At 42.6% G+C, this 27,506-nt stretch overlaps 1 protein-coding gene across 1 annotated transcript in view; it reads right to left on the reverse strand.

Moving 5' to 3' along the window:
* LOC309625794 (uncharacterized protein) overlaps positions 1–27,506 on the reverse strand; it is a 146,139-nt gene that overhangs the window by 97,462 nt on the left and 21,171 nt on the right. Inside the window, exon 2 of the mRNA XM_082385832.1 lies at positions 8,931–9,073. The gene's annotated coding sequence lies outside the window, so the exon portion shown is untranslated. The remainder of the gene's footprint in view (positions 1–8,930; positions 9,074–27,506) is intronic.

The following is a 27,506-nucleotide window of genomic DNA, read 5'->3' on the forward strand; positions in this document are numbered from 1 at the left end:
TTGAACAAACTAGGGAGTGCCCTCAGGGGAAAGACAGGTAAGTGTGAGTCTTACCCAGGGTGTTTGCTTCTTTCTTAGATTGTAGCCCCTCCAGTTTCTGCCTGCTTTTAGTCACTCTACTATGCCTTCAAATAATTATTTTTTTGTATTTTACCAAGAATTTAAAATTGTTGTCACTAGGAAAGTTAGTCTGATATAAGGTCCTCTGCCATTATCTGAAACCAGAAACCTTTTGAAATATTTTTATCATACAAATTGAGCAACATCCTAGTCAGTTCTCCATGTATTTCATCACTTAAACCCAGTCCTCCTGATTTCTGTCATTTATTTGGTGAGTATCCCAGTAGCCTTCCTGGTAAATCCATTTTGGTTTGAATCATCCAGAGCAAGTTGTTTACAATCAAGGGCTGAGACTAATACTTAGGGCTTGTATTGACCTGTATGTTGCTCAAATCTTGACTACATTGAGAAGCTTCAAAGACCTCTCCACAGTCAATGGCTATGCATGGGTCTCCCTGAAAATAGCACCTCAGATCACTGCCACCTTTAATACTTTTTTTGAATTTTATTTTATCTTTTATACAGCAGGTTCTTATCAGTTATCTATTTTATACATATTAGTGTATATATGTCAATCCCAATCTCTCCCAATTCATCCCACCACCACCACCACCCCCACTTTCCCCCCTTGGTGTCCATGTTTGTTCTCTACATCTGTGTCTCTATAATATTTTTTAATTTTTAATTAAAATTTTGATTTAAAATATTTTAGTTTTATAATGATCATATTTTTGCACCTGGATAAGTAGATTCCTTCTTAATACTATTAAGTCATTTTACCGCCTGGTTTGGATGTTTCACTAGCCCCTTCACTCTGCACCCTTATTAGAATTATTCTCCTTTTCATCAATTCTAAGGGTCTAAAACATTCTCACCAAACCATTTGCCTTGTTCTCCACCCATGCATACGCCCACACACAGACACACATCTTCCTTAGCCAGTAAAGGCAGATGTTCCAAACTTTCACATCCTTTCCTCCCAGTGACAGGCAGAGAAGAATTCCAATTAGTAAAGGAGAAAAAGACATATATTTGGAACATGGTGTAAGACACCAGAGGCAGAAGTCAGGAGAGAGAGAAAATTGTGAAAGCAAGGATGCTGATCTAGGGAATTTCAAGAAGTCCTCACAAGCTTATTTGGTTGTGCACTGTCCAGTCATTTTCAGAATTCCAAACAAAGTGCCGCACTTGTTAATGAGTACGTTAATGACCCTTTAATTTACTCAGTGAAGACCAATTCATAAAACATTTATGCTCCATTATGTAGAATTTCCTCTGTCCCTTTGAGGTGAATCTGTCTCCTCAGAGAAACTAAGAATGGGAATGGGCAAAGTCTCTTTAAAACTGGGTTCCTGGATCACTCTTCCTGCTAAAGTGAAGAAGGGATGAAAAGAAGGAGAATGGAATTTGGTAGCAGACAGACACAAAATTAAGTCTCTACTCGGCTTCTCACTAGTTCTGTGGTCTTGGGCAAGTCAATTATGAATAACAATAGTTAATACATATAGAACATTAAGAACTGTGTATTACTAAAATACGTTAAAAGTTTTATTTCATTTAATCCTTATAAATTCCTATTGAGGTAGGTACTATTATGATTCCTATTTCACAGAAATAGGAGAAAGCATCATGACAACATGCTATCTGAGTCTTGCCATAGTGCACAGCTTTTATTCATGGTGTTTGATTTTTGGTTTCATGAATGCTGTGCATCAGATGAAAGAAGCAGCAGGATTGCTGCTACAACAGTCTCACTGTATGGTTGGGTATATCTCCTGGCTGTGTCAATTTCAGCTTTGTGGCTTTCAAGTTTGGGTCCTGAACCTTCTAGGAATTCTGAAAATTGTTAGTATACTGTATTCGTTTTCTATTGCTGTGTAACACATTGCCATGAACTTAGTAGTTTAAAACAGCACACGTATATGGAATCTAAAAAAAAAAATGGTTCTGAAGAACCTAGGGGCAGGACAGGAATAAAGATGCAGACATAGAGAATGGACTTGAGGACACAGGGAGGGGGAAGGGTAAGCTGGGATGAAGTGTGAGAGTGGCACTGACATACATACACTACCAAGTGTAAAATAGATAGCTAGTGGGAAGCAGCCGCATAGCACAGGGAGATCAGCTCGGTGCTCTGTGACCACCTAGAGGGGTGAGATAGGGAGGGTGGGAGGGAGACACAGAGGGAGGGGATATGGGGATATATATACATATAGCTGATTCACTTTGTTATACAGCAGAAACTAACACAACAACAATATAAAGCAATTATACTCCAATAAAGATGTTTAAAAAAAAAAAACAGCACACATTAATTATTTCATAATCTCCATGGATCAAGAGTCCAGCACCTTTTAGCTAGGTCCTCTCCTCAGGACCTCATGGAAATCAAGATGTCAGCAGCTGTCCCTTCAGGAGGCCCAGCTAGGGAAAGATCTACTTCCAAAGTCTCTCAGGTTATTGGCAAAATTTATTTCCCCATGGCCATGTGATTACAGTCCCTATTTTTCTGTCAGCTGGGAGCTACTACCAGCTTCTAGAGACTGCTTTTGGGTCCTTGCCACATGGTCCTCTCTACAATATGGCAGTTTACTCCTTCAGGGCCAGTAGAAAGGCATCTGCTTTTCTTCTCATAACCTTTAAAAGATAACCTGATTAGGTCAGGCCCACCCAGAAAAGTCTCACTTTTGATTGATTCACAGTCAGCTGATCAGGGATGTTAATTACATAGCAGCAAAATCCATTCTGCCATATAATGAGCATAATCACATGAGTAATATCCTGTCATATTCAAAGTTTCTTCTCACACTCAAAGAAAGGGGATTAGACAAGGCATGTACTCCAAGGGGAGACAATCTTGGAGACCATCTTAGAATTCTGCCTACCACAGTGCCATAGACTAAATGTCTGTGTCCCCCAAAATTCATATGTTGAAACCTAATCTCCAATGTGATGGTATTAGGAGGTGGGGCTTTGGAGAGGTGATTAGGCCATGAGGGTAGTGCCCTCATGAATGGGATTAGTGCCCTTATAAAGGAGACCCCACCCCAGAGAGCTCCCTTGCTCTTTCTACCATATGAGGACATGTGAAAAGACATCTATGAACCAGAAAACACGTCTAACCAGACACTGAATCTGCAGGTTCCCTAATCTTACACTTTCCAGCCTCCAGAACTATGAGAAACAAATTTCTGTTGTTTATAAGCCACCCAGTCTATGGTACTTTTGTTACAGCAGCCCAAACAAACTAAGAAACACATATATACTATTTTAATTCTCTTCCTTCTTAAACTTGGCAAAATGGATTCTGTCACCTGCAGTTGAACCCTGAGCAAAACAGTAAATAATATAAAGAGCAATAAATCTTTGAAGAAATGAGAATACAGGATTAACAGGCTGTCTACCCTGATGGGGTAAGGATACAGTTATCAATAAAAGATGTGATATTGCTAGTTTATAACACTTAGAGACAAAATGATTTCTTAAATTTTGCCTGTGTCGACCTGAAATGAAGAGCACGGAATGAAGACTTTGGTGGTCAGAGTGGCAGCTATGATAGAACATTATTAGAGGCTTGAGGAATACAAGGACTGTGTAGACTAGGATTTATAGCTGCAATGGTAAGCTTAGAGAATAAAACTTAAAAGGTTGGGGTTTTAAGTTTCCTACTCAAAGTATGGTCAGAGAACCAGAGTTTCTATGACTACCGAGAAAGAATGACTCTCTTATCTCTAGCAGGGATGATGTAACTAAGATCAAATTCAGAGTCTGCCTGTAGCTTGTTTAATTATACACTGGAGCTTGAACTCAAAACCCTATCATGTCTTTTGAAAGGGCAGTTGTTAGAATAGAGTAAGATCTCAAGAACTGGAAAAGTTATATTCTGGAGGATCCATATGACTCTGAGTACTCCAAGCCCAAAGCCCACTGAGCTTTCTTCTTCCCTGTGTCACCAGGCTGGCTCTACCTCATATGAAGACCCTGTAATGACCTCACCTGGCATAGTTACATTGTAAGAATTCCCCCTGCCACCTAAATCTATCCTCTCATTGCCTCCAGATCTACAATGAGGGTCAAATGACAGTAATCTCCAAGATGCCAATTACAAAGTTGTACCTGGCAGAAGATGGCCAACATACCAAAAGAAATGTAGGAGTTTGCCATTTATATTGTCAAAAGTATGGGAAGAGACTTCTGGTTCTGGGTAAGATGGAGTGAGCACACTTTACTCTGTACCTCCCAGTTAATAAAGCTATAAAACCTGGACAGAATTCATGGAGCTATCTGAGGTTTCTGAAAGATAAATAGTAGAAGGTGGGGAAAATTTAAAGTATCAATGAACTGGTGGTGAGTGTTCTTTTATTTTCTATGATATCTCCCAGCCCGGACTCAAGAAAGTCAGAAATCTGAAAGTGGGCACCAAACATGACAGAGAATGCTCAGGAGGAACCCTCTAGTTCTGGCTCCAGGAGCAAGAAAGGGAACTCCTAACGCTCAGGGTAAGTGAGGAAGTCCTCCATTTTTCTTTCTTTCTTTTATTTCCTCCTCTCCATTCTCTTGTGCTCCAACCCCCAGGCAATCTCATGGAGATAGAACAGGAAGTAACAGCGGGGAGCCTACAGATCCTTAAATTCTGAGGAAGGGAAAACTTCATCTCCAATTGGAGGACCCGTGGTCCCAAGAGGTGGAGGCAAACCCCACAGCTTTTTTTGTCTCTCTTATTCTTCCTGTCACTTGATACCAGATGTAGGCATAGCTGTGGGAAATTTAAGACAGAGTGGCGGTGTCTATGGCCTCAGTGTTCTGGCTAGAGAACAAAAAAGAGAAGCACCTGGAAAATCCCAGAAAGATTACAGAGAGGGAAAATCTAGGAAAGCGATCCCATAAAGTAGTTTATAAACTCTGAACTCACCCCTGAGCTGCACATGTATGGATCTGGCCCTAACCAGTATACCAAAGACTGAGAATTGGACTACAAGATAGACCACCATTCAGGCCCCAGACTGGTCAACCCCAGGTAGCACACCAGGTTGAGACACATTCAATTAGCACAACAGACTTTGAAGACCCAACTGGCACTGAAAACAACAACCCACAAAAGGCTAGTTGGAATGTGCAGTCTGAACCTAACTGAGTCGATTGCTTGCCATAACAAAATATCAGCATTCTCCCCACGATTTAAATAAGACCTAGAGTCTCCTAAAGTAATATTTTAAATGTTCAGGATATAATTTTTAAAATTACTCACTATTAGAAGAACCCCCAAAATTTCAACTCACATGGGAAAAGACAACAAACAGATGCCAATGTTGAAATGTCACTGATGTGGGAAATATCAGACAAAGACTTTAAAGCAGTTATTTCAAAAATGCTTAAGAAGTAAGGATCAATTAAAAGGAAAATAAAGATAGAAAGCCTCTGCCAAATAGAACCTATAAAGAAGAACCAGATTTATTTAAAAAAGAGAAGAACCAGATAAAAATTTTAGAACTGAAAAGCACAATTCCACAAACTAAAAACTCACTGGATGGTCCAATAGCAGAAATGGAAGACTCAACCAGATAAAGATATCAATTCTCACCAAATTGATCTATAGTTTAATACAATTCCATTCAAAGTCCTAGCAGGAATTTTTATAGATATAGACAAGTTAATTCTAACATTTACATGGAAGGCAAAGGAATTAGAATATCCAAAACAATTTTGGAAAATAAGAAAAAAGTTGTAGGAATCGTACTACCCAATATGAAGACCTACTGTAAAGCTAGGGTAATGAAGACAGTATACTATTGGCAAACGGATAGGCAGATAGGTCAATGGAACAGAACGGGGAGAGTAGAAATCAACACATATTTAGGGACAACTGATTTTGAACAAAGGTGCGAAACCAGCTCAGTGAAGAAAGTATCTCATTTAACAAATTTGCTACAATAACTGGACATTCATGCTCAAAAAAAAATTAACCTCATTCTAAACCTCACAATTTATTTTTTTTAATGGATCAGAGATCTAAATGTAAAACTTAACAGTATAAAACTTTTAGGAGAAAACATAGGAAAAAAATCTTTGTGGTCTGGGTTAGACAAAGGTTTCAAAGATCTGCACCAAAAGCATGATCTGTAAAGAAAAACTGACTTCATCTAAATTACAAACTTTTGCTCTTTGAAAGGCATTGTTATGAGAGTGAAAATACAAGCTACAGACTGGGAGATATGTGAAATCATGTATCTGACAAAGGACTTCTGTCCAGAATGAATTTTTTTAAAACCCAACAGTAAGAAACCAGACAACTCAAGTTTAAAATGGGCCAAACACCTGGACAAAGAGGATAGACGGATTACTAATACGTACATGAAAAGATGTACATCACCAGCCATTAAGGAAACACAAATTAAAACATACCTATTAGGATGGCTAACATAAAATAGAAAACTGACAATACCAAGAGCTCAAAAGAATGGGGAGGAACTGAAACTCTTATACATTGTTGGCAGAAATGCAAAATAATATATTCACTCTAGAAAACAGTTTGGCATTTTCTTATGAAGTTAAACTGATACCTACCATATGACCCAGCAATCCTACTCCTCACGTATTTACCCTAAAGAAATGAAAACTTACATTCACACAAAAACCTCTACATGAATGTTTATAGGAGCTCTAATCATAACTGCCAAAATCTAGGTACAACCTTCAAAAGGTGAGAGGGTGAACAAACTGTGGTATATCCATACAATGGAAAATTCATCAGTAAAAAGGAACAGACTGTTGATAAACACCAACAATGTGGATGAGTCTCAAATGCATTACGATAAATGAAAGAAGCTAGTCTCGAAGGCTACGTACTACATGATTCCACTTATATGACATTCTCAAAAAGACAGAACTACATTGATGGAGAACAGATCAATGGTTTCCAGAAGTTACATGTGGGGGAAGAATATGACGACAAAGGGGTAGCACAAGGAAGATTCTGGGGGTGAGGGAATTATTCTGTAACTTGATTGTGGTGGTAATCACATGAATCTATATGTGTGTTAGAGCTCATAGAATTATATGCCCAAAAAAGAGTCGATTGTACTGTATGTTAATATAAAACTTAAAAAAAAATTATGAGGAATATGTGTGGGAATGAAGGGGGTCTCATGGACCTAGAATAGGGAGAGAGGGACATAATTTTAGATCAGGTCAAATTTTCTATGTGTGAACATCTACAAGAGATTCTGGATGCAAAATATTGACTCAAGCTACTGGGAAGGATTCCATTTATTTGCTTGGTTGATGGACTAAAACTAGAGTCAACAGGAACCTACGTGAATTTGAGATGCCAGAAAGAACTTGATATAATATAGAGGAAAGAATCCAAAAAGCTGGGGAGATAAGAGTATAAGATTTATCATGTGTTCACAACTCCCACCCCAAAAATAACCCACAAGAGAGTTCAGAAGATAATCTCTTCATCACAGTATTGAGAAATACATTGACGATGAAGAGCACCAATATCCTTTAAAATCACGTTAGGTAAAATCACACTAACCACTGTAGGTAGAGTATAAAAGTAGGAAATGTTGCCATTATAAAGAGTTCCTTGATTTAAGTGGCAATGATGGAAACTTAGGATGACAAATGTCAAGTAGATGTACTCAAATACCAGAGAAAAGGGAGATGCAGTTACCATAATAGGTAGCAGAGCCAGAGTAACAAACAAAATGGTTTTACCTACAGGGTTTTACCTATAGGGATCTTTGGAGATAATTAGGCCTCTATGACTTAAATAAATGGGTTACCCCCTAAGGTTTTACTCAGTGTGCATAACAACAACAACAACAAAACCCAGCTAGACTTAGTAAGCACAGAAGATTGATTTGAGCCACTGTTATAGAAACTCACTACTTCTCACCCAGTTCCCAGCCCTAAATCAGTTCAAAGAGCCAGAGCTTTCTGATTGAAAAGGAGATGGGGTACCCTTAAAAAAGAATTATGCAGTAACATTATAAGCCATGTGCCATAACACTTTCACCTGACTGTTACCAAAAGGACACAAATTATGTTTCAGGATCATTGTACCCTAGGGGGGTGGGGGAAAGGAATTCCTAGAACTCTGAGGGAGTACTTGACCCTGGCTCGGAGCTAACACTAATCACTGGCAACACAGAATATCACCATGGTCCACTGCTAGGGTAGAAGCCTGTGGAAGTAAAGGTTATTGGAGTGGGATATGAGTCCCGCCATGGTTATTTCATCAGTTCATGGTTGTATAGCCTATAAGACTGCCAGCTTTGTGGGGGATACAAGCAAGAGAAGGCTCTGGTATGCCCTGGATGTTGTGCAAAGCTCTGCCACTAGGACTTCATGACGTGGTAGATTTGTGGCTGATTGAGAGCCTTGTAGAGCCTGCAGCCAGCCCCAATATGAGCACCACAGCTGAGCCATCTGGGGCTTTGAAACAAAGCCCTGCCCTTTGAGTGGGCAGATGTTCTCTTAACAGTTCGTGGTATGGGCTACGCAGCTTCCAGGTGTTCTTGCTAGCCTTTCTGATCAGGCAGGGCCAGGCTGTTTTTCCCCTGGCCGGACTGCACCACCGACTTGGTTCTGCAGATGAGCAAAGTGCTGGTTGGGCTACTGTTTGTGATATGCAGGGAAGAACTCGGTCTGCCTAGATCCAAGTGCTAGTTTTTACAAGCCCATACCCCATTCTCCGTCACAACCAGAATCCCACTGATGGGCCCCACAGATTCCCCTGCAAACCCCAGGGGGCCAGACCAGAGTGGGGACTCCCAAGAAGTGACCCACAATGTTGGGGGAGCTGTAAGTGCCCCTTGGGCTCTCTTTTCCCACTGAAGGATCCATAGGCTCTGGGGAGACCTTACCACATGGTTCTAGGATTCTCTCGTCGGTGTCTTGTCCATGAATAGCTGTTAGTTGTTCTTCTTGTGAGGGTGAGTGAAGTCAAGAACTACTATGTCATCATCTTGGTGATGTCACCTCAACAGTTCATAGCTTGTTATTGGCCCTGGAGGAGACAAAAATGTCAAACAATAGGAAAACTGGTGGCCTTGCAATTGAGTTGCCCATCTCTAACTAGGGGTGGCCAGCCAACATTAGGATGTATCCAAAAACACTTCATGATGAGATAGAAGTGGTACGTAACGTATAAACTTAGCTGATCCAATAGATACAAGAAAATTGCATGACTCCTGTTCCCAGGATGTCTACTCCCTCCACATTTCCATACCTCCTTCAACCTATGCCTAGAGCCTTAAGAGGTGTTCCACATGACCAGCTGACTGAAAAGGGAAAAACTAGAGCCTCAGGTAGTTCAGGTAGTTCTGCACCATACGCAGGCTTTAGATGAAAATGGACTATAACCCCACATAGAGATGGTCCTAAGGAACAGTAAGGAGAACAAATCCCTCCCAGGGGGCACACCTCTAAGAGGATATCTCACGTTCCACTTTATATGGAAAGAGAGATGCCCTGGGTTGTGGATCCTCTAGGTTTCACAAGCAGCGGCTAATGGTTTGATCAGACTTGAAGAAAACTAGATTGGAGGATTGGTGACAAGGACTATTGGAGAAGAGGCACGTGAATGGACCTCTCAGAATGGACAGAGAGTGGAAATACTCTGTGGTTTCTACTGAGGAGGAAGCTCACAATAAACAGGCTATTAAATAATCTCACAAAATGTAGCCCTACAAAATGTAGTCTATTCTTTAAGTTTTTTTTTTTCATTTTCAGAATTTTTTTTATACATCTTTATTGGGTATAATTGCTTCACAATGCTGTGTTAGTTTCTGTTGTACAACAAAGTGAATCAGCCATATGCATACATATATCCCCATATCCCCTCCTTCTTGAGTCTCCCTCCCACCCTCCCTATCCCACCCCTCTAGGTCATTGCAAAGCACCGAGCTGATCCCCCTGTGCTATGCTGCTTCCCACTAGCTAACTGTTTTACATTTGGTAGTGTATATGTGTCGATGCTTCACTCACTTCGCCCCAGCTTCCCCCTCCCCATCCCCTGTGTCCTTAAGTCCATTCTCTATGTCTACATCTTTATATCCTTTAAGTTAATGACCACGGTTTCACCCCTAGAAATAAGAGATGGAAGTAGCTCCTCGCATCATGATGACTAATGAACCACTTGCTAAATTTTTGCCTTCTGTGACTTTGGGTTCTACTGATGTAAAGGTCTTTGAACCAATGGGAGGGATACTTTTACCAGGGGACACAATAATAGGCCCATTGAATTGGAACCTGAGACTTCCACATGGACATATGAGACTTATCATGCCCTGTTGGACAAAATGACTGATCCGGATTATCAAAGTAGACTGCTGTCACACATGAGGGCAGAACGGACTATTTCTGTAAACCAAGGGACTCCCTGGGGCACATCTAAAATTACCATATCCAGTGATAAAAAGTTAACAGTTCTAAGCCCATATGGACAGAGCCAGTAAGTATTCAGATTCCCCAAGAATGAAGATTGGGTCACCCCACCAGATAAAGAATCACAGGCAGCTGATTTGCTGAGGACAAAGGGAACATAAATGGGCACTGGAGGAAGGACATTATAAACGCCCTCGCAGTGTCACAGCCAGCTGCATCAATAAGTTCTGTGGCAGCTAGCCACATTTTCTTCTTTGCCTGCTGTGTCATGTACATACCTAGTATTTAATAAAGTTTCTTTTTTCTTCCTTCCCCTTTTCTCTAATATTTTATATAGTCTATGTGAGTCTACAATTTAGTCCACAGGCTACAGAATATTAGTACGATATTATGACAACCAGAGGAGATATGGTCGTCGCCCAGAAAACCTGAACTTGTATCTAGGTGCAGAAACGAATGAAACTGTGGGTCCTTCCTTTGAGGAAGTGCATTTTGATTGTCCCAGTGATAGCTGTACCATTTTAAGCAAGCACAGGTTATTGCTACTATTATGGCTGGAAATATAAGTATGAAAACATGGCACATGTGGATGCCAGGCAGCCAAGGGGTAGATCGTAGGAACATCTGTAACTTTTGAACACTTCCACTTTGTAAAGCCTGCCTTTCTGAGATATAATCCAAAAACTACACTTTCCCAGCTTCCTTTTAAATAAGGTATAGACATGAGACTAGCTTCCTTCAAGTAGATGTGTCGGCATGAGACTGGCAAAGCAGAAGGGAGAACAGTGAGGGTACAAGCAAGTGTGAGGTCTTAGGTAGTTTTGCAGGAGCAGTAATAGAAGTTCTGGTGCAGTGGAGGTCCCATTTGTTGCTTTTGTAGGGGTTAAGCAGAAGGTCACAACATCTGCAGGATTTCCAGATGATAAAATAATGTCATCGAATGGAAAAATATGTGGTCCTTATATACAATGGAATATTATTCAGCCATAAAAAAGAATAAAATAATGCCATTTGCAGCTACATGGATGGACCTAGAAATGATCATACTAAGCAAAGTAAGTCAGACGGAGAAAGACAAGTGCCATACGATATCACTTATATGTGGAATCTAAGATATGACACAAATGAAACAGAAACAGACTCACAGATATAGAGAACAGACTTGCAGTTGCCAAGGGTGTGAGGGCAGGGGAGGGATGGGTTGGGAGTTTGGGATTAGCAGATGCAAACGATTATATAAAGAATAAACAACAAGGTCCTATTGTATAGCACAGGATATATATTCAATATCCTGTAATAAACCATAATGGAAAAGAATATGAAAAAGAATAGCTATATATATATATATATATGTGTGTGTGTGTGTGTGTGTGTGTGTGTATGTATAAGTGAATCACTTTGCTGTACACCTGAAACTAACATAACATTGTAAATCAACTATACATCACTATTTTTAAAATGTCTTTGGGATTTTGCTGTCTCCATCTCCAAGCTTTGCTTTCCTCTGCACTGGGTATCCTCAGATGAGATTTCTGAAGCAGGTTCTCCCTCTCACAGTGGCTCCTGGCAGCTCCAAATTGAGTAGGAAGAGAGTTTCACCTTCGAAAAAAAATAAGTCCCTAGACTGAATCTCATTGATCCAGTTTGGGTCACATGTTCATCACTGAATCAACTGCTATCCAAAGGGATAGAATATGCCAGATCTCGGTGATATGCATACCCTGAACAGGGAGAACAAGATGAAGTCTGAAGGGGAGAATGAGTTTCTCCCATATATTTCCTCCCATGTATTTCATCACCCAAAAGCACCTGGCCTTAAAGAACGGAGGAACAAACTATTGAAGTGATGGTACCAGCAGAGAAACAACACCTGGCAAGGCTGAGGGTTGCCAGACAAAATGTAGCATATACTTTAAGTTAGCAACTACTAACCTAATGGTGGTTCTCAAACCAAATTCAGTATGTTACTAAAGGAAAAGAGAATGGATGCTGGGCAAGCAGAAACAACAGCTGTCCACCAGCCAGGAAGTCTGGCTCCTCCCTTTAGCTACGAATGGGACAGAGAGCTAAGACCCTGACTGTTTCCACCTTGTGATCCCAGCAGCACTTTCAGTTTGCTGGACTAAAATTCAGAAGGTCTGGTACCCAATTCTGATGTCTGTGAACTTGGGAAACTCCCTTAACTTTTCTGGACCTCCATCCCCTCCTTTGCCAAATGAAGGACTAATAGAGCCTGCCTGGTGAAGATTCAACAAGATAAAACTCATAAAATTGTTTCAAAATCTGTAAAGCACTCCATAAATGTAATGGATCATCTTTATTGCTCCAAGGAAACCAGGGGTAACCTGAGCCTAGCTCATCCTATTTGCAAACGGTAGGGAAATTGAGGTCGATGGAAGATGATAAGACAAAATAGAGGGGTTTAGATTGGAATCACTCTCACATGCCCTTCACCACACAGATAGGACCAATCCACCTCTTTCTGGGATACTGATCAAATTTTTCTAAGCTCTTCCCCTTCCCTGCATAAGAGTGAAAATAGCAGGTGAGCTGGGACCAAAGACTTAAACTGGTAAATATGTTTGATGCAGAATTCCTCATTGAGAACATTTCTTCCAGGAAAGTAACTGGATCAAAAAGCAAAGATTCCTGCAGAAGGAAATTTATTGCAGCAATTATTAGGATAACAAAAGTTTGACAGTAAATGTCCTGCAATAAAGGATTGATTACATAATTACACAAATGATGGTATTATCTTCTCAGTAGCATACCAGGAGGTCATGACAAAGGATGATATGGATATTATATAGAAGGATATCCAGGATCTAATAGCTGAAAAGAGCATACAAAGTATGATCCTGTTTCTATCAACCAATCAATCATATAGATGTATTCATATGCACAGACAAAGATTGAAAAGATATAAAGTGGAGTCACATCACGCATGCATTTAACTTCTCTGAATTCAACTCTATGCACCCATAGAGGGTGGGGGTGGGAGACAGAGAAAAGCTTAAATAGTGCAGATCTGACCTGCCACTCTACTCATTGAGCCCATGAGTGAGATGGGGACACGAGGCTGCTGAAATTCCCTCTCAATTCCCATTTGCCTTCCAGGACGTGAGCATCCTCCCATGCTGAGTGTAATCTAATGTTTCAAGGTGTGCATTTTTCATACTACCTGTCCCCTAAAAGCAAGCCAACCACTTTTTCTGGGGCTCAACTACCAAACAGTGATCTGGTCCAACCCCAGAGGAAAATGGTTGGGTTGTATAGATTGAGAAGTGGTATGTCCACTCCCAATGTGACACATTCCTGAGGAATTGTCCAGGGTAATACTTCTCCTTATGGACCGACTTTACACCCTGATCCCCACGGCACCAAACAAAATGTCTACAGTGGGGATCTCTGGGTGTACCTGTTTCTTTTTTCTGCATCTCCAAGTTTCCTAAAATGAACATGTATTTATGTAATATATTTTCAAGGGATAGGTAAGACCCCCTGTCCTCATCGGTACTTGAGGTACCCTCCAGGAAGTTCCACGTAGGGATCTCAGCTTTGCCAGCCCACAGAGGCAGCTTCCTATTGGGGCTCCATAGAGCCGGCTGTCCTTCTGCCGTGGCTTGCAAAGCTGCTGTCTCCCTTTCCCTTGGCCCTTATCGACGAGGACCTCTGTGGGTTATAGCATTAGGCCAGGCTGGGCAGCACTGGATGGCTGCAGGCCCCAGGGTGCCAGGCAGCTCGGGGCCATCTCAGCCCATCGCTCCCGGGCTCCATCAACCCTTGTTAGTCCTCATTACCAGCCCGAGCCCAGACAGGCTGCCTCCACACTGGGCCCTTGATTTTTCTATTTTGAGAGGGTTACTCGGGCCAAATCATCAAATCAAGTTATGCCCCTGAGGTCTTAGGATTGCAGCGCTTTGACAGCTCCCTCCCCCTACCAGTCCTCACAGGCTGGGGTGGTCCTACTCTGGTCCCCCAGCAGCATATAAACACACTCTCTCACAAACACACACACACACCCATGCTCACGTACACACGCACACACACACCGTCACAGGCTCACAAACACATTCTTTCACCCACACTCACACAAATAAGCATCCTCAATCTCAGCAACATAAACACCCACACTCAGGGGTCCTCAGAAGTCAAGAGAGACCCAGACCACTTGCAGTTTTGAGGCTTCCAGAATATTAAAGAATGAGAAATGGTTATCACCAAGTCCCCATATTTGTAGCTGTTCTAAATGTTTACATTTAACAAATTATCATTGTGTGTTTTAAATGTAATATAATTATCCACAAAATAATGATAGGATTTATGATAGGACTTATGAACTATTAATTCCTAGGGCACTGCAGGCTGTGTGCTTCAGTAATGCTATGTGCTCAGGGCCGTGTGATGAATGTCTTCTCCTCTCCATCTTGTCAGCGGATCTTGGACTGCATGTATAATCTCATTTGAGGATAATATCAAGGGCCCATATCTAAGCCCTCTGTGAGTATGAGGCACAGCCAAATGGCTCCTGCCAACTGCTGAACGCACACACACGGGACAGGCCTGGTGTCCGATCACCATCACACCCACCACACCCATCCACACCTGCCAGGAAGAAATCCAGAGTTCTGTGGCTCGCTGGGCACCCTGGTAACCTCTTGACAGTCGTGGGAATGTCTCAGAGCTCGGAAGGACCCTCTGTGCCATCTTCTGCAGCCCCTTTCAGGACAGAGGATTCTCTGTAACCCCCAGATGGTTGGCAACCCTGCCTTGACTCAAGGTCTCTCAGCTCGTTCCTGACACGGCAGCCTGGACCAGCTCTAATAAGAAGGAATGCGAAGCCAGCCATCCTGGAACTTCCATGTATCAGCACCCTCGTCCTCTTCCACCAAGCAGCCCTGGGACATGGACCATTGCCACTCCATTCAGGGCTTCTGTTCTGTCCACCTGTGTCTGGGAAAGTTTTGCAAATACACACACACACTTACTTTCTCACTCACACTCATACGTGTACTCATGCTCGCACCCATACATGTACACACACACTTTAAAAGACAGTGCGGCATTAGGAGAAGACTCTGGCCTTTAGAAGCAAACAAGCCACCATTTGAAGCTCTCTTCCACCCCTTATGAGTAGTCATTTAAAGAGTCATCTGTCCTCTCTAAGCGTCAGTTTTCCAGATCTTTAAAGTAGATCCAGAAAAGATCTGCCTCATAAGTCATTGGTAGGTTGTCTCTGAGATATCTGTAAAAGCACCCAGCAAGTGCCTGACACATCACCTCTTTGCTATATTTGATCCTCTTCTCTATCCATTCCACTGCTTGCAACTGACAGTAAGAAATGACTATCCCTCTTAGGGGGAAAAACCATCCTAAATGCAAAGAAAAACTTGCTTGTCTATACAGTATGGGGCAAAGAGTATCAAAATGGGAAGCTAATAATACCTGAATTCTGGCTCCAGTTCTGCCAAAAATGAGTTGTGTGCCATTGGTTTTCCCATCTATGAAAGGGGTACACTGGAGTAAGTCCCTCGGGTCCTTTTCAGATTCAGTGTTCTGGAATTCTCCTCAGAGGCAACTCTCTTATCCAAAGTGCACACCAGGGACTTCCCTGGCGGTCCAGTGGTTAAGACTCCGTGTTCCCAATGCAGGGGGCACGGGTTCGATACCTGATCAGGGAACTAAGATCCCACATGCTGCATGGTGTGGCCAAAAATAGAATGAAATGAAATAAAATAGTGAATTAAAAAAAAAAAAAAACACAGTGCACACCAGCTTTCCCAAACTCAACTGGTGAAATTCATAAATTAGACCTGAGACCAGACATGTTCAATCCTGTCCAAATTTCTAGCCCCTCAGGAAGACCATGACTCTGTCATAATATGGGAAGCCTTAACTCTTCCTGTGTCCTGCCCATCAAGCCAAAATGAACCTAGTGGAAGTAAAGGCCATGTAGGCCTCACTGAGGTAGAGGGTTCAAGGAGCCGGGTGGGACAGGCAGCCAGGGGCAGGGTAGTGGGAGGAAGACTCCAAAGGGGACTTGAGGGAAGAAGGAAGGCTGATTTGCCAATTCAGAAATAGAAGATCAGAAGCTGGGGCAATCTGGAACAAGCTGGCATGTGGCATGTGAAGTGCTGAGGGAAAATGGCTCCAGACCAGTTTTAGGTGGTGCCAGCTGTATGGCACAGGGCAAGCCTCAAACCATGGACGGGTCAGCAAACCCCTGGCCAAGGCCCTGGAAATCACTCGGGCCAGTGCTTCCAGAGTGAGGCTGGATGGGGAAGGCAGAGATGAGGAAATGACAGTGATCAAAAGGGTCAGTTCGCTTCTCAGCCTTTCCTAAGTTAATGAATCAAAGACACACACAAGGAAGTATCAATATGGGACTTGACCCAGGAGAAATTCTGTCCCCATCCAGGGAATGAGGTGGCAAACACAGAAGACAAAGAAAAGCTTGCCATTCCTTATAATCCTTTTCTGGCGACCATTTGCACTACAACCTCTAAATAGATTCTCTTCCATGACAATGATCCACTGTTAGCTGTAGCTGCAAAACCTGAATAACAGAAAGTTTCAAGACCTTGCCCAGCATCCCCCAGTCAGTAAGCAGTGGAACTAGGTCCAGTCTCAGGCTCAGCACACGCTGTCTAGCTCTTAAATCAAAGACACCATTAATGTCAATTTTCAGAACAAGTGGACCCTCAGTAAAAGAGGTAATTATGGCTTTTGGGGCCAGGTGGGCCTGGGTTCAAATCCCAACTTCACCCTTTACTAGTTGTGTGACTTTGGGAAATTTTTTTAACCTCTTCCTTCTCTATTTTATCATCTATAAAATAGACATAAATAATGCCTACCTCTCGATGTTCGTAAGGTTTTTAAGAGAACCTAGCTTATGTTTGTCACGTAAGTACTCAATAAATAGCTATTTTCTTTCCCTCTCCTTTCCTGCCCTCATTTTCTCCATCACATGTCAAAGAGAAATAAATTGTGGTTTCCCTGAGTCTACCTGTGTTTCAGGTGAGTACACCTGAGTATTCATATTCCTTCTGTCTTAGGTTTAGAGCATCATGGGAGAAGGTGTCCTCCAAGTGTCAGGACCCCTCCAATTCCCACGTCCTCTTCCCAGATCAACTGAGCCTCCATCTCCTTGCACAGCTGAGGGCAGAAGGTCACTGGGAGTCATTGGCTCCCAAGCTCACCATTGTGTCTAAGCACACAGCCAGAAGCCACCCTTCAAGGCCATTAATTAGCCACAGTCATTTGGAATGGCTTTTTTTTTTTTTTTTGGCATGGTTTGCTGATAAGAGTTTCAGAACTAGTTTCCTTTCCATCCCCAGCTTCAGCTGTTTGTTCCCTCCATGTATATTCAGTGGCACAATCATTCCATCAAGAAACACCTCCTGAGCTTACTGGCCAAGCCCTTTGGTCAGAGCTGAGAGGATCCCCTACCCTTTGTTCCTGGAAAGAGAAGTCTTCTGCACTAAGGGTCCCTCCAGGGTCTTCCTGGGCTTTTGGGAAACCCATGGACCAACCACAACCCGGTTCACTCTCACCAAGGATGAGCACCAATTCAAACATCCAAGCAGAAGACGTGGTCCACGCCCCATGGGTGACTTGTTATCATCCTTCATCTGGCCAGATACTAAAGAACACATCATATGTTGGGCAAAGTGGAGTCCTGGACTCTGCCAACCTCTCTAGCCTTCCATTTACCTCCACTCCTCCTTATGACCTACGTTCATATCTTGCTGAAACACCTGCAGCTCTCAGCCTTCTGGTATGTATTGCTTTCTGTATTGCTCTCTCTGATTGGAATGTCTTCCCTGTCATCTCCCAGCTCCTCCAGATCAGGAAAGGCTTCCTGGAGGAGGTGAGCCCATGGATCAGTCTGCAGGGGTGAGCTGTATCACCATTTTCCTGCCTAGCTCCTATTCATCCCTCCAAAACAGTGCACATAGCTTCTCCCCAAGAAAGCCTGCCTTGATCACCCTCCCCTCAAGCTAGACTGGATGCTGCAGCAGGTAACACTCTTCCATGAGTGTTTCTGGTTTGGGGTTGAGATGTGTATTAGGAAACAGATGGCACACTCAAACTAGGTAATTGAGAAGAGTTTCATAAAGGGGCAGTTTACAAAGGTGTGAGCACGGTTTAGAGAAAACAAAAAAGAGATAGTGCTGCACAGAGACTAGCAACAGAGGGCAACCTTACCATCCACAGGCCTAAAGGAGACAACAGGAGGAGCTGCCAGCTGAACCAGGAGATAAGGCATGGGGTGGAAGCAGCAGGGCTAGTCGTGGTTAATATCGTATATCAGGATGATATTAGCTTAGTAATGTTTGTATAATGTTAATACTTTATCACTTTTAGTTGATGTTTTGTAATATGCTTATACGTATTTTATATTTGAAGGTATTAAGGTTTTAGTTTCACTGATTATTTAAAAATGAATTTCAAATACTTAATTTTTAAATACCAGTATTAATGCTAGTATTTTCACATCACATAAAATAAACAGTAAAATACAGTATTATAATTTTGTCCTGATATTGAAAATCAGTACTCTTGTGGTTGTAAGTATAAGAAACCCAACTCAAACTGGCTTAAGCAAAAAGGAAATTTATTACCTCACCATGTCTGAAAATTCCAGGGGGTGGGCTAGCTTCAGGCCTGGCTTGGAGTAAGGGCTTAAACAATGTCACCAGGACTTGCGTGACTCCATGTTCTAGCCTGACTCTCTTCTCCTTCATGGGTTGTCTTGATTCTCAGACAGCCTCTATCCTCAGGATTGCCAAGGACTGCAGCAGCTCTGGACCTCATACCAACTCAACTTCACATCTAATGGGGAGAGCCTCTTTCCCAGAAATCCACTGAAGTCACACTGCCTTTCATTGGCTCTGGTGGGGGGTTGGGTCCTTTGCTACAGCAATCTCTGTGACCTGGGGTGTGAGCTTCAACCACCCTGGAAGTCTGGGGTAGGCCCAGCTTTTCCTGAATCATAAAAGACTGAGAGTAGGAAAGAGGTGATTCCCCCAAAGCATAGGAAAGTACCCCCAAAAAGGGAAAGCTGATGCTGGGTGACAAAAAAGCACCTCAGATACAGCCATCGGGGTTCCCACAGAATCCTGGACTTCCCTCTAAAATGACTCCATTCACGTTATTAAAAAACGAAAACAAAAATACCTCTTAGACAAAATTCCTAAAAGACAGGGACTCTCTTGTACCCCCAGTCCCTAGGAAGTGTCTAGCATTCTCTAGCTGCTCCATAATTGTTTGTACAGTGAACATATGACTACAAGTTCTTTGTGAGGGTGTCTTGCTGGGGACCCTCTCTCCAACAGGCTGATGGGACAAAGCTTCTTAGTTACCTTCTGAGTTTTGAATATAAACTTGAGTGTGCCTAGGAACTTCCTGGAGAGCTTTTTAAAACACAGATTTCTTGGCCTCAACCTCAGAGATCCTGTTTCAAGAGGTCTGGGGTGGGGCCTGAGATTCTGCATTCTCAGCAAGCTCCCAGGTGATGCTGATGCTGCTAGTTTGGGACCTTGTCTTCGAGTAGCACTGCTCAAGAGAACCTACAAGAGAGGCCCTGAGCGGGAAAAGCACTGTTCTGGTCAAGAGTCAGGCTACCCTTCATGATAAAACAACTACGTATATTCAACACGATGCTCCAGGGACTGCTATATTAACTGAGCATTTTCAAATGGCTTTGCTCGATGGGGCTTCTAATGAAAGGACTAGAGTTTTCAGAACTATCTGGTAAAAGATTCATTCAATTAAAGCAATTAGATTTTTAAAGGTATTTGTCCCTTCATGAAGGCAAAGCCATGCTTTTCTAATTAAAAGCTAATTACTGGCTAATATGCCAGTCTCACTGCTTTCTGCACAATGAGGCAGAGGGAGCAGGAGGGCCTGGTGGCTGTGCTGGAAACCCCAAGAGTGAAGAGCGAAGGGCCCTGCAGAATGAAACTTACATATAGTAGCTTCGTTCATCCAACAAGCACCTTGAGCATTTTAAAAGAGAGATTTAAAAATACCTATGTAAACTGGACTGGGTAACTCCCCTGTTTAAGACCCTCCAAAGGCTCCCAAATGCGTGCCTCATCTCGTACCACTTGCTCCCTGACTTGGGGGCCAGTCACACCAGGCTTCTCTCTGTCACTTCCTCTAATGCAAACAAGTCTTTTCCTGTCTCAGGGCCCTTGCACATGCTGTTGTCTCCACCTGAAAGGCCCTGCCACCCTTGGCTGAAATATCACCTCCTCACATAGACCTTCCCTCCTTCAGTCTATTTTTTACTTTTAGAGAACCCATCAATGAAACAGATTTCAGATTCTAGAAACATAACCAAATACAAGCGAAAATATAGCACATGGTCAATATCACATTTCAAGTCAGTAGAACAAAGGATGCAGTATTCAATAAATGATGTTGGGATAAGCTGTGTCTCTACCAGGAAAAAAAAAAAGTTTAATCTCAACCTTCTTCCTTATACCAAAATTAATTCCTGATAGAAAAGAAGGTTAAAATGTATAAAATAAAACCACAAAAGTACCAGAAGAACTTTTACATTCTTGGAGTGGGAAAGGCATTTTTAAAAGTATAATACAAACCCAGATACTATGATAGAAAAGATTGAATACACCAACAAAAAATAAAAGTTTTCTGTGAAAAAAAGAAGAGTTACACAAGAAGAGTAACAAACTGAGGGAAGTATTTGCAACATATATCACAGATAAAAGTTTAATTCCCTTAATATATGAAGAGGTTCTACAAATCAATAAGATCAGCAGTCTAATAGGAAAATATGGACAAGATAAAATAGTTAACAGTAACTGGAATAAAATGGATTTTAAACATACAAAACCTATCAGGTTGGACAACTTGACAAACCTAACTAACAGATTGTTGGCATGCACGTGAAGAAACCGACATTCTCCTTCTATGCACTTTCAATGCATGTGACCTTTATAGAGGCAATAAACCATAATATTTAAAATGTGTAGAGTCTTCAATCTAGCAATTGCAATTCCAGAAGATTATCCTACAGATATGCTTGCCCATATATGAAATGACATATGTATAAGAATATTCATTGAGGCATTGTGAAAAATTCAAAAGACTGGAAACAAACTTAATATCCTTCAATATCAGAGACTGGTTAAATAAATTATGATACAATCCATACCACTGAATATTATACAGCCTTTAAAATGACTGAGGCAGCTCCCATGAATTGACGTGGAGCATTCTCTAAGATGCATTATCATGGGGAAAAGCAAGTTATTGAAGAGGGTGTATACCATGAGAGAATGTGTGTTTAAAAATAAAAGAATATGCATGCATATACTTATATGTGCATTGATTAACTTTGGAAGGAAACTCAAGGGGCTGGTAACCAAGGCTGCCTTCCAGGAAGGGAACTGGGACGGGGGAGATTTCTCTTTCATTGCATAACCCTCTGTAACATTTGAATTTTGTATGTATTATGTATCAGATTGAATCTTGATTAAGAATAAATGAATTAAAAGCCATTTCACAGAGGGAAACTACCAAAAGGAAAAAAAGCAGAAACAAAATATTACTAGTGATTGTGTGGTGGTACAAGCAGTGCCTTGTTCTTTGTATTTTTCTATATTTAACCCTGTTTCTTTAATGAGCATGTACTGATTTAAAATGGGAAAAAGAATCATTTTTAAAAAGGATTGGCAAAGTCACTAATCACCATCTTTCCCATTGAGCCGCGTGTGTTCCCAGCTGGATATGGCATGAAATACCCCAGCCATATCTGTTAATCCTGAGCCATCCTTGTAAAGACCCTCTGAGCCTCTGCATGTGGCTTTGGGGAAACAGGTCATCCCAGCTGCTTCTCTGGTCCCACTCCAAGCATGTTGGGGGTGGGACCTGTGTTTAAATGACAGCAAAGCTCTGTCTCCAGAGCCACAGTGGCCCCCTGAAAACTTGGAAAGACCACAAAAACACAGTTAGCATTTGAACAACACTCTGGAGTGTGCCAAAACTATCTTGTACAACAACTGCCATGAGATGAAGCTCTAATTATTTTCCCCTTTTGAAAGCTAATGGAATTGATGTTGTGAGAAAGTGACTCATCCAAGCTCACACAGTTCCATGCCATAGGTCAGGAGTTCAATCCCCATCTTCTAACTCCAAACTTGAAGCTTTTTCCACTTAATTAAGTTGTGGAGGTAGACACTAAATGTGCTCACCAAAACTGATCTCTTTTTCCTGGGCACACATCTAGATTATATTTCCCTGACTTTGTTATAATTGTGTGGTCACTGAATTAAGTATGCCTTTTTATTCTGATGTCCTTACTGACCCTGGGGAAACTGACTTCCCAGAGTAAGCAGATTTCTAGAGACAGTAAACTCTCCCAAGAGCACACCTCTCATGTGCAAACTAACCAGTCCAAACCCAAACCCCCAACCCCTGCTTTCTCAGGATCTTATCCTATGGGACACCATCCCTCTGCCCTAATCACCCCAGGGCCAGGCATCAGACAACTAGGGGCCACCCCTACACCCTGAGACCCCAGAAATTATTCAAACTAGTCAATCCTAAACCTGCTTACCCTGCCACGCCCATTCCTCCCCACTGAAAATACAATAAAGGCTTTTCTGCGGTTCCCCTCTCTCTCCCTCTGCTTCCTAACCGACCCTGCTGCTTCCCCATGTGGTCATACATGGCCTGGCATGACCCCTCCTCTTGGGAACTGTGAGTAATAAGCTATCTTTTCAGTGGCAGTTGTCTCACTGATGGAATGTGATTGGAAGCGAAAGATAACACTTCCAGGGCTGGCCCATAAAAGCCCCTATACAAGTTTCTTTCTCTCTGTCTCTCTCAGCCTCTGTCTCTGTCTGTCTGTCTCTCTGTCTCTGTCTGTCTCTCTCTTTCTCTCTAACTTGGGTGTAGAGCATCCCATTAGCAAAGTATTTTGAGGTCCTAGGGAATGGTAGAGCTGCAAAATGGAAGGGGTCTGGGTGCTTGAATTACCACATGGGAGGCCACCTGTCAAACACACATATACTGTTATCCGAGCAAAAAATAAACTTCTATTGTGTTAGGACTTTGCGATCTTGAACTTCTTTGCTGCAGCAGTTGGATGATCCTGACTAATTCAGTTGCCAAACATGTCTTTGGTTACATCCACCACCTACCGTAGCCCTGCCTTTCTCCCAGACTTCCATTCCCCCTCTCCTCCAGTCCCCCACCAGCTTGAAGCTCTACGATCCTAAGTCTCCCTTGACAAGCATCCTATTACATCAGGTATATTCTCCCCAAATTCAATGCCACAAATATCTCCTGGCACCTACCATGTGCCTGGCCCAGAACAGGTTGCAAGACACAGGTGCCAGCCCTACGAGAGGGCTGGGGAGCAGCTACTGGAGGTCAGGAGCTAGGCTGGGCCCAGGGGACACAGGGCTGAAGCACAAAATATCTGCCACCTTGGATTACAGACTCTTTGATGGGTAGGTATGCAGGTTTCAACATCCAAAGAAAAAAAAGAAGGAGAAAGAGGAGGAGAGAGAATGAGATTGCAATTAATTGAGGCTCAAAGAACTGAGGCAAGATGGATTATGGGTCCCAAGGAAGACCAGGGAGCACCTTGAGAACCTCAGGTCACAGGCAAAGGGGAGTGTAGGTAAGAACACTGGAGAGTGCAAAACCCAAGTCCCCCTTTTCTGGGGGTGTTGCTAGAGCTATTTGCCTTCTGTCCTTGAAACCAAGCCTCCCTTAGGGACATCCCAGAAACATGCAGTGGCTCACCCTCTCCAGTGCCCCCATCCAGTTAAGAAGCTTGTGTCTACAGCTCTGGTCGTGGGCCCTGAGCCCGCTGTACAGCTGAACACTCCTCTGTCACAGCCGCACAGCCCTCAGCTGCAAACATATTTGCATTCAGCAAACACGTGGGGTTTGCTGTGAGGAGCTAGGGATGCAGCACGTGTGAGACACTGTCCTAATCACTGTTTCTAATCAAGGAACAGAAATGCCTCAGATAAGCTCAACTAGTAGAGGGTGTGATGGAAGGGCTACCAGGGAAACCCAAGGAAATATTGAGCAGGAAGTGAAAGTAACTCTCACAGGAGCTGGAAAATCATCCAGGGCATCTCTCCCCCCTCTCTGTCCCCTGTCCCTGGGTGGCATAACCGTGTGTGCAGTGCACTCTGTAGACTGGCTTCATCTAGGTACTATGTGGGTTCTGGCTCATCCACAACGTAGCTGAGGTTAAGGGGGAGAAGGATGCCATGGAACAGAGTCCCTTCCAGCCACTGGGAGCGCTGTGAGCTGGATAAGTAGATTGTACAAGCAGAGATGCAGATGCGCTCACATACCCACCGCTGACTGGCCCCAGCCCTCAAAAAGCTCACCGTCTACTGGGAGAGCTTGCCCTCAAGTATACTCTCCAACAAGGAAATGAGAGCAAGGCATCAGTCCCATTTCCCAGGGAGGAACAATAAGTTCAAAGAAGATAGTCCCTATCGCAGGCGAGGAACTTAACGGAGTCCCTATGGGAGTGATCCACCCCCACTTCACACAAACCCATCCTGTGTCCCACACTGACCAGCCTGGCATTTGGTTCACCTGAACCTGTAGCCCCACACAACCTCTCCGTCCTCAGCCTGCCATCAGAAATTCCTGTCATACTCTTGCATGAGCAGGATGCCAAACCAGAGGTAGCTTTATGACTCAACCAAACTGCACCATCCTTGCTCCCTAGGAGTGTAAATGTCAAGACCGACCACACTGGTCTAAAAGTATCTAGGATGTCCCATGCAAAAATACAGAATGTAAACAAAAACTAGTCACACGGTGGCAGAAGGAGGGCTGGACTTGAAAAGCAGAGACCTGATTGCTTGTCCTGAACTGGAAACCAGCTCATCAAATGAGGGTGGACAAGTCACCTCCTCTCTCTGCATCTAGATGACTTCTACAGTCTGCCCTTCCAGCTTCTATGGTTGAGGGACATCTTGGGCAGGGTTAGTGGGGGGGGATATAAAAGAGAAGATGATTCAGGCCTTCCCCTACTTAGTCAGAAAAGATTCCCTGCATGACATCAGGTCCCAGAATTGGTTAAAAGAGGGCAGGGAGAGGGCAGTAAATGACATCCAGAAAGAGTTTTCAGGCCTGGTGCCACTGGGGAGAAGGCGAGTCATTGTCACAGGACAGGTACATCTGGCTGAACAGCAGACCAGTATCCTGTTGAAAGGTTTGCTCAGCCATTAAAAAAAAGAAGAAGAAGAAAATCTTGCCAATTGCAACACCATGGATGGACTTTGAGGGCCTTATGCTAAGTGAAATAAGTCAAAGACAAATACTGCATAATCTCACTTATCTGTGGAATCTAAAAAAGCTGAACTCGGGACTTCCCTGGGGGTCCATTGGTTAAGACTCCATGCTTCCCCTGCAGGGGGCATGGGTTCAATCCCTGGTCAAGGGACTAAGATCCTGCATGCCATAAATAAAAAAAATTAAAAATTAAAAAAATAAATAAAAAAGCTAAACTCATAGAAACAGAGAGTAGATTGGTGGTTGCAGGGGGCTGGAAGGTGGGAGAAATAGGGAGGTACTGGCCAAAGGGGACAAACTCCCAATTATAAGATGAATAAGTTCTGGGATCTATTGTACAGCATGGTGACTATAGTTAACAATACTGTATTGTATACTTAAAAGTTGAAAGAATAGATTTTAAATGTTCTCACCACAGCAATAACAAAAAAATGGTAACTATGTGAGGTGATGGATGTGTTAACTAAACTTATTACGGTAATCATTTTGCAATATACACCTGTATCAAATCATCCCATTGTACACAATTTTCTACGTCAATTTTACCTCAGTAAAACTGGGGAAAAAATGATCTGGGTCCTGATGCTGCTTCATGGTCTTCAGTAGGTGAGGGTATGTATATGGAAGAGCCATAATAGTAGGGGGCAACCATGAAGTGAAATATTTGGCTTGTGTGGTCTTCTCCAAAGAACCTATTGAAGGATTCTTCAAGGCATCCTGTCGTGAGTCAGGAGGCACAAAAAAACCCATCCAAATTGTTTTAAGTCAGGAATTTCCTGGCAGTCCAGTGGTTAGGACTCCGTACTTTCACTGCCGAGGGTGTGGGTTCAATCCCTGATCAGGGAACTAAGATCACGCAAGCCACACGGCACGGCCAAAAAAAAAAAAATTTTTTTTAAGCCAAAAGAGAATTTAGTGATACATGTAGCTGAAAAGTTGAGAGGCAGGGTTTATTTCAGGCATGGCTGGATCCAGTCACTCAAAGAGTATCACTAAAACCTGATTCTTCATCTCTAAGGTCTTCTTTCTTTGGATACGATCCATTCTCAGAAAGGCTCTCCTGACAAAACCACAAGATGACTATAATGGCTCTAATGCCACATACTTCCAGGTTCAAGTCCTGTGAGAAAGCATGAGCCTACTTCCCCAGTACTCAAACAAAAATCCCAGAGTTAGATCTCAATGACTCTGATTGGCCAACTTGAGTTATGTGCTAGTTCTTAAAACAATCATTGTCAGCAGGGGAATGAAATGCCCTGACTGTATAAGACTGAGCCTTATGTTCTACCCCTACCAGGGGTGGAGTCTACTAAAACCACATGGGCTGAGAGATGGGGAGAGGTGGACCCCCAGATAAAAATGGAGGATACTATTACCAGATAATGGGGAAAGAATACTTGAGAGGCAAATAACACATGTCCACTATAACAAGTTATCCTAAACTTCATATATTGCTAAAAAGTGCATTTCCATGGCAGATGTAAATACACATTAAAAAAAAGAATTCCATCATAGCTACTTTCAATGTATCTTATCTTCCTCCCAAGGGCTGATTCTTATTCATCATTCTACCCCTTGAAGTGCCTAATACAGGACCTGCCTGGTAAACAGTAGTGCTTAATACCTGCTTCTTGGATTGAAATGAGTATCTGCAGTGGACCTCATTAGCACTGTATGCGGCACTTTATACAATTTAGCAAGCATTCTTGTACCCATTATCTAATTTCATCTTCCCGAAAACCCTGTAA

This window comes from Balaenoptera borealis, assembly GCF_965194805.1.
Source record: "Balaenoptera borealis genome assembly, chromosome: 3".
Classification (NCBI taxonomy): Eukaryota; Metazoa; Chordata; class Mammalia; order Artiodactyla; family Balaenopteridae; genus Balaenoptera; species Balaenoptera borealis.